This window comes from Mastomys coucha, unplaced genomic scaffold (genome assembly GCF_008632895.1).
Source record: "Mastomys coucha isolate ucsf_1 unplaced genomic scaffold, UCSF_Mcou_1 pScaffold16, whole genome shotgun sequence".
Classification (NCBI taxonomy): domain Eukaryota; kingdom Metazoa; phylum Chordata; class Mammalia; order Rodentia; family Muridae; genus Mastomys; species Mastomys coucha.
Window position 1 is genome coordinate 4524490 of NW_022196898.1, and position 9124 is coordinate 4533613.

Below are 9124 nucleotides of genomic sequence, written 5' to 3' on the forward strand. Positions count from 1 at the left end.
GGAGGAGGAGGAGGAGGAGGAGGAACCTCAAACTATTAGTGTACACTGCTGTGCTAAATGGAGGGCTACCTAAGTAACAAGCCTTCACTATCCACATCCAATGTAATCCAAACCCAAGTAATGGAAGGTTTTCTTTTTAATGACAAGTGATTCTAATGTTTATATGGAAATACACTCAGATGATAAGATGGTCATATATCAAAAAATATTAAAGGTCAGGCCAGGAAACTGTTCTGCTGGCAGACAGGCTTATCACCAAACCATGTGACCTGAGATTGATCTTGGAGCCCACATGGTGGAGAGAGAATCATTTTCTGTGAATTGTCCTCTGACCCCCCCCACATGAGCACTGTGCTACATGTGGGTACATGCAAACAAATGCAAAATAAATAAATGCTTTAAAAATACTAAAAGTGAACATGCCCAGGATCAGAGGATCAGAGGTGAGGAGGACACAACATCTGTCCCAACACCGGGAGTACATGGGACCAGTGGGACCCAGGCACACAGGAACTCCCCCAATCCAGTGGGATGGGTTGCTTCCAATCTGTCTGGGCCAGTACTCTGAGCAGACCTTGGACACAAATTTTGCAGCCAGTCCCACAACACCCAGAGGAAGCTCCACTCTCAGGTGCTCTAATGGGCTCAGGATCACAGGATCCCAGAATCACAGGATCACAGAGACAGCTTGACTCTGAGGAGTTCTGACACAACCAGGATCACAGGAAGGACAGGCTCCAGTCAGATATAGCCAGGGCAGGTAGCACTAGAGACAAACAGATGGCAAAGGCAAGGATAAGAACATAAGCAACAGAAACCAAGGCTACTTGACATCATCAGAACCCAATTCTCCTACCAGAGCAAGTCCTGGACACGCAATCACACTGGAAAACCAAGATTCAGGTATAAAATCACTTCTCATGATGATGATACAGTACTTTAAGGAGGACATAAATAACTCCCTCAAAGAAGTACAAGAGAACACAGGTAAACAGCTAGAAGCCCTTAAAGAGGAAACACAAAAATCCCTTAAAGAACTACAGGAAAACATAATAAACAGGCGAAGGAAATGAACAAAACCATCTAGGATCTAAAAATAGAAATAGAAAATAAAGAAATCAGAAAGAGAGACAACTCTGGAGACAGAAAACCTAGGAAAGAAATCAGGAGTCACCAACAGAATACAGGAGATACAAGAGAGAATCTCAGGAGCAAAAGACACCATAGAAAACATTGACACAACAGTCAAAGAAAATGCAAAAAACAAAAACCTCCTAACCCAAAGCATCCAGGAAATCCAGGACACATTGAGAAGACCAAACCTAATGATTATAGGTGTAGAAGAGACTGAAGATTCCCAACTTAAAGGTCCAGTAAATATCTTCAACAAAATTATAAGTAAACTTCCCTAACCTAAAGAAAGAGATGCCCATGAACATATAAGAAGCCTACAGAACTCCAAATAGACTGGACCAGAAAAGAAATTCCCCCCATCACATAATAATCAAAACACCAAATGCACTAAACAAAGAAAGAATTTTAAAAGCAGTAAGGGAAAAAGGTCAAGTGACATATAAAGGCAGGCCTATCAGAATTACACCAGACTTCTCACCAGAGACTATGAAAGCTAGAAGATCCTGGGAAGATGTCATACAGACCCTACAAGAACACAAATGCCAGCTCAGGCTACTATACCCACCAAAATCCTCAATTACCATAGATGGAGAAACCAAGATATTCCATGACAAAAGGAAATTTACACAATGTCTTTCCACAAATCCAGCCTTACAAAGGATAATAGATGGAAAACATCAACATAAGGAGCGAAACTACACCCTAGAAGAAGCAAGGAAGTTACCTTTCAACAAACCCACACAAATCTAATTTCACCTCTCACAACAAAAATAAAAGGAAGTAACAATTACGTTTTCTTAATATCTCTTAATATGAAAGTTAATATTACCAACATATCATAATCGATTGAAATCCAAAAATATGAGGAATTAAAAATTTGTTGGCTGTCATCCAATGGTCTAATTTGGTAATTGGAGAAATATGTCCAATATTGTACAATCCATATACACTTTCTGCTTTTTTGTACAAGACACTGTCTTGCTGTGTACCACATAATGGTCTTGAAATCATGCTTCTCCTATCTCAGCTTCTCTATTAATAGGATTGTTTATTTGATGTTTTACACTATACTATGGTTTTCCGAACAGCTTACATATTTCAAAAGTTTATACAGGGAAAAGAAACAAAGGCAATTAACTTGGGAAGTGGCTTGTAGGAAAGAGAACAACAATGAGTGAGACTGAATGCTCTGCTTGACATTTGTAACTCTTGTATCAAGTTTGAAGAAGAGGACTTTATAAGTTACTCTTTCTCTAAGATGAATGCTTTTCAAAATCATCACACCCAATGAACCAGATTCTTACCTGTCGGCCACCTTACCCGTCCAGTTAGAAGTAAGGAGGCAAACACCAAGCTCTTCCCCATGCAGTTTAATCAGGAACCTTCATATTTATTTCTTCTTACTAGCTACCTTTTTTCTTTTATATTCTTCTATATCTTCTTCTTACATCTTACTTATTACTACTTACATCTTATTAGTTACATCTTATTAGTTACATACTTAATCCTAATTCTATATCTTACATCTATCCTTACATCTTACTTCTATTCTTATATCTTCTCTCCTATCCCATTACCAGCCCTAATTCTACATACTTACTCCTAAATCTACATACTTACTCTTCTAAATCTATATCTTACCTCTAACCCATCACCAGCCCTAATTCTACATACTTACTCCTATCTCCACATACTTACTCTCTATCTATACATACTTACTATTCCAACCCATCACCAGCCCTAATTCTATCTATCTATATCTATATCTATCTATATCTATATCCAGCCCCCAACCCTTGTGGGTTAAATACTTTCCCTGGTCCCAATCAGCATCAGCTATGTGGCAAAGCACAATAGGCTACGGGAAAATCATGCCAGCTTGCATCACAAACTAGAGGCACACAGCTTTTCCAACTAAGGCTTGTTTATCTCAATGCTCTATGCTCTGGCCGGAGACCAGGTGTTCAATATATATGTATAGGGTGGCAGCTGCGGCTCCCCACACTTACCCTCACCTAATGTCTGTGCCACCCTTCAAGCAGAACCATTGTTCATTGAAACAGTTGGTGAATGACTTTATGGATAGACTATCTTAATACACACACCATTTCTTAAATGAATGTAACCTGTTCTCTGTGGGCTGAGAATAAAGTCACTCACTCAAGTCAAATAGTTTTGGCCATAGCAGGAAGTCTGTATCCAAAAATCGTGCCTACAATTCATTCCATGGTGCAGCAGAACTGTTAACTCTCAGCTTAGCTACGATGGAGGTAAAATCCTTTGGTGGTTTGAGGGTCATTGAAGTACAGCCTTATTACAATGAAATCCAATGTCTAAAAATTATTATTATTTTGGGCTTGTACCACAGTAAGAGACAAGATTTTAAGCTCTACTAAATACAAAACAAAGAAACAAAAAGACTTTATCTATTTATCTATTTATGTTCATTCAAAAAATACTAGTAGTGATGTATTATTTTAATATATACAGTTAATATGTTTGGAGTTATTTCAAATTTATATTGAAAAAATATATGTATTTTTAGTATTGCTTTAGACAAGCATCTTCATAAGACTTTTCAATTGATCGTTGTTTTATATCAAACAACTTTTATAATACTCATTTTTATTGTTACAATATTTTATAAATTTTAAAGATTATGACAAAGTAAAAAAAACAAAAGTTATTGCAAGTATTGAAGGGGGGTCTCTGGGAGAAGCTGGGGTACAAAAGGGAAACAAGAATGTGATGTAATTCTATTTACTTAAAATATGTTTTTAAATGTTAACAAATTCAGATAAATTGAAATCATGTATCTTTTCTGATCATAATGCAATAAAACTTAAATCAATAAAAAATTAAAAGTTTCTTGAATAAAAGCAACTAAATATAGATTGTACATGCATAAAGGAAATGATTTAAAAAAGTCATGTGCTATTATATATATCCATGTAATGGTTTTATTTCCTCATAGGCTTTGCTGCACAGGGTAACATGTCTATAGCTAGCTGTTCATTATCATCGATGGATCATTCTCTGTCTAGCATATTCTAAGAGCTATGGTACCTTGTTAAGATAGAAATTTCCATTCTAAAATAAAATTAATTAAAAAACAAAGTATTTTTAAGGTTTGAGGATGTGCATCTAATGATAAAAGCAGAATGCTTTTAGAAAAACAAAAAGAAGATATCAATGGAGTCACCAACAGTTGTTTTTTTTTGTTTTGGTTTTGTTCGTTTGTTTTGTTTTGCTTTTGACAACATCACAGAGCACTCTTGGCATCCTTTCTAAGATGGGCTTCACATAGTCTAAGACAACATTTGGCTAAAATTATGCAAGTAGGACTCAAAATTCAAATATGAAGACAAAGAACTTCTTACTTTATTTTCTAACCTTCGTGAAAATGTCTGAGTCTTCAGAGACATTTTAGCAATTATCATGTATCTAAGGCAGAGAAAATGCCAGATCAGCATAACGGCTGCACAATAATACTAAAAGTGTAAGTGATAAATAATAAAGTGCATAAGTAAATACTGAAAATAGTTCTTTAAACCACCACATTCGGAAATGACATTGAGATAGATGGATTCAGCAACGGAAGCGAAAGCCTGGTGTTGCTAAACATAAAAGGTCACAAATCACCTACAAATCTACATCCAAGTGCACACAGATTGAGAACTGTTGTTAAATATCTCTCTCTCAGGATTATGCTTTTAAAATAACAAAGTATGTGTTTGGACCTAAGTTCAAATGTCAAAACTGTCTGTCTGCAACACACCTCCCGAGTGACTGTTACTCTGTGGGTTATAACTTGCTACAAGCTAGGGTCATCTAGAAATTGGGAACTTCTGCTGTGAAATCACCTTCATAGATTTGGCTTTGAAGCAGATCTATATGGCACTCTCTTGATTAATGACTGATGTGAGAGGGTCCAGCCCATTGTAGGAGATACCACCTCTTGGTTAGTGATCCTAGGTGCTAGAAGAAAGCAGGCTGAACAAGCCATGAGTAGCAAACCAGTAAACAGTGCTCTTCCATGGCTTTTGCTTCAGTTCCTGCCTCCAGGTTCCCTTGAATTCCAGCCCTGAATTCCTGTAGTGATGAACTATGATTGGGTTGTGTAAAGCAAATAAACCTTTCCCTTCCAAGCTGCTTTTGAATGTGTTTATTGCAGCAACAAGAAAGCATAACTAGGGAAGCTGTGAGGAAAATGTCCCCTAAATTCCAATGTTGAAATCTTTATTTTCAAAGCAACATTCTCTCAGGTATTGAGGGTGCAATGTCCCAGGGGATTATTGGAGCTGTGGCCTTAATCTCTCTTTCCTTTAAGCAAAGGGGCAAAGCAGAAAGCCTGGGGTATACAAGGATCCTAAAATCTCTGTGAATGTCACTTTGGCTATAGCAATCCTGTGCAGATTTCCTTAATTTTTCATACATGTAAAATTGATACAATGATAATATAAATCAATTGCTTTTTTTTTTTTTTTTTTGGTCTTTTGAGACAGGGTTTCTCTGTGTAGCCCTGGCTGTACTGGAACTCACTCTGTAGACCAGGCTGGCCTCGAACTCAGAAATTGCCTGTCTCTGCCTCCCAAGTGCTGGGATTAAAGGCGTGCGCCACCACTGCCTGGCTTCAATTGCCTTTTTGATTGCTCAAATTGAGATTTGATTAAGAAAATGGCAGCTGAGAGAGACTCACTCTGAAACTTTTTCTATTGAAATAAACACTCCAAACCTGGCTGTGGTTTGGAAAATTGAAAAATGTAAATACAATTGCACAGCAACTTGTTTTAAATGTATTTTTATTTTATGTGTGTGTGAATGTTTTGCTTGTGTGTATGCATGCATGTGACTAGGTCTGGTGGAGGCTACAAGAGAACACTGGAGCCCCTGGTTCCAGGTAGTTGTGACACACCTGGCATGAGTTCTGGAAGATGAACTCAGGTCCTCTGAATAAGGCAAACGCAGATTTAGGGTGATGAAGACTCAAAAAGAAATTATTCTCTTTACAAAGTCCAATTCATTGATGATAAAATGCAACCCGATGAGAGGCTTGTCTTCAATACAGCAGTCAGAAAGGGGAAAAAAAAGATTTTCATCTGCTGTGTATTTGATTGATAGGGATTAGATCTACAGCTGGGGAAAGTAAAAGGAACAAATTTTAGACATCTTCTAAAATAAGTTCCAGCTTCAATTTCAGTAGAAACGTGTTCAAACTGAAGGAAAATGATCAACTACTATTTTAAGTCACTTCTCTTTTATTTTGTTCTGCTGACTTGAAGCTAAGAGCCAGTGTAGCAGATTGGAACTTGTGTGGTATCATTCATAAACAGAAGCATCCCAAGTGTGGCTCATGTTTCCTAAGCTTGAAATGTGACTTTTCTCATTCTCTAGTCAACATTCTCTTACTGAAGCTTATTTCTTACACTGCAAGATAAGTGTTTTTTTTATTGGATATTTTTTTATTTATTTACATTTCAAGTGTTATCCCCTTTCATGGTTTCTCCTCTGGAAACTGCTTATCCCATCCTCCCTCCTCCTGCTTCTATGATGGTGCTCACCCACCCACCCAGTCACTCCTGCCTCCCCACCCTAGCATTTCCCCACACTGGGACATCAAGCCTTCACAGGACCAAGGGCCTCTCCTCCCATTGATGCCAGACAAGGCCATCCTCTGCTACATTTGTGGCTGGAGCCATGGGTTCCTCCATGTGTACTCTTTGGTTAGTGGTTTAGTCCCTGGGAGCTCTGGGGTGGTCTGGCACTGAAAACTATTCTCAACAATAAAAGTACTTCTGGGGGAGTCACCATCCCTAACCTCAAGCTGTACTGCAGAGCAATTGTGATTAAAAACTGCATGATGTTGGTACAGAGACAGACACGTTGATCAATGGAATAGAATTGAAGATCCAGAAATGAACCCACACACCTATGGTCACTTGATTTTTTACAAAGGAGCTAAAACCATGGAAAAAATTTCAACAAATGGTGCTGGCTCAACTGGCAGTCAACATGTAGAAGAATGCAAATCGATCCATTCTTATCTCCTTGTACAAAGCTCAAGTCCAAATGGATCAGGGACCTTCACATAAAACCAGATAGACTGAAACAAACAGAGGAAAACTTCGGGAAGAGCCTTGAGCACATGGGCTCAGGGGAGATTTTCCTGAACAGAACACCGATAGCTTATATCCTAAGATCAAGAATTAACAAATGGGACCTCATAAAATTGCAAAGACTCTGTAAAACACTGTAGGACACTGTCAATAGGACAAAAGGGTAACTAACATATTGGGAAAAGATCTTTACTAATCCTATATCTGATAGGTGTTCTTTCTAACTGTAGTGTTCAGCCTGCGCTTTATGTGTATCAACTCCTATGTTACTTTTCATGAAGGAACCACCTAAGGAACCATTTAATAATAGATTAACATTTAGTACAGGGAGAAATTAATTATTGAGAAAATATCTGAATTTTGTCATTTTATAAACCAAGTGTTGATAGCTAGAGACAGGCTTTGTACAGTGAGGATCCTCAACAAAATGTCAACCCAGCTATTTCCCCAGCTAAGGTGATGTGGGCTTTGTGTCAAAAACTGGATGTTCTCATAGATGCTTCCTGTGGAAGCACGATTTCCTCAAGTCCAGCTATGACACTAGGCTACGATATGGGACTAAAGTTTTCCAAAACGATTACCTATAAATGACTACTGACAATCTAAGCAGATATATTTTAGAAGATGTTTAAACTTGAAAAAACTCTATGTGAATAAAGATGTAATTCATGGACAAAATTGTCTCAAACTTGCAAAGTTTATCAAAAATTTCTCACAAAAAAAAAATCTTAAACCACTTCCCTGGTGTGTAGAATCTCTTTTAATTTTACATATTTAGTTTGAAGGTCCTATAGAAGCCAGGACACTGGAAGGAGGCCACTGGGAAGGGGATGATTTGAGGAAGCAGAGTCGTGGAATACAGGTAGTATGAAGCATAGTAGGGACGTTGGAGAGTTTAAGCATGGAGTATAGGAGAGATGAAGGGGGAGGGGAGGGGTCAAAAGCAAACACACAAAAAATGGGGTATGCCCACAACACACAGAGGAAGCTCCACTCCCAGGTGCTCTGACACACCTAGGATCAGAAGTAAGCAGGAACCAACATCTGTCCCAACAATGGGAGTAATTGGGTCCAGCAGGACCAGGCGCATAGGAACTCTGCCAGCCCAGTGACTCCAGTTCCTTCCGGTCTATCAGGCTTAGTGTTCTGAGCAGACCTTGGGCACTAGCTCTGCAGCCAGTCCCACAACTCACAGAGAAAGCCACACTCCCAGGTGATTTAACAATCCCAGGATCCCAGAATCACAGGATCACAGAGTCAGCTTGATTCTGAGTTCTGAAACAATCAGGATCACAGGAAGGACAGGCTCCAGTCAGATTTAGCAAGGGCAGGTAGCACTAGAGTTAGCCAGATGCCAGGGGGCAAGTGTAAGAAAATAAACAACACAAACCAAGGTCACTTGCCATCATCAGAACCCAATTCTCCCACCATAGCAAGTCCTGGACACACCATTACACTGGAAACGCAAAATTCAGATATAAAATCACTTATCATGATGATGATACAGGACCTTAAGAAAGACATAAATAGCACCCTCAAAGAAATACAGGAGAACACAGGTAAACAGCTAGAAGCTCTTAAAGAGGAAACACAAAAATCCCTTAAAGAACTATAGGAAAACACAATCAAACAGGTGAAGGAAATGAGCAAAACCATCCAGAACCTAAAAATGGAAATAGAAAAAATAAAGAAATCAGAAAGAGAGACAACCCTGGAGATAGAAAACCTAGGGAAAAAAATCAGGAGCCATAGATGTAAGCATCACCAACAGAATGCAAGAGATAGAAGAAATAATCTCAGGGGCAAAAGACACCATAGAAAACATTGACACAACAGTCAAAGAAAATGCAAAAGCAAAAAGCTCCTAACCCAAA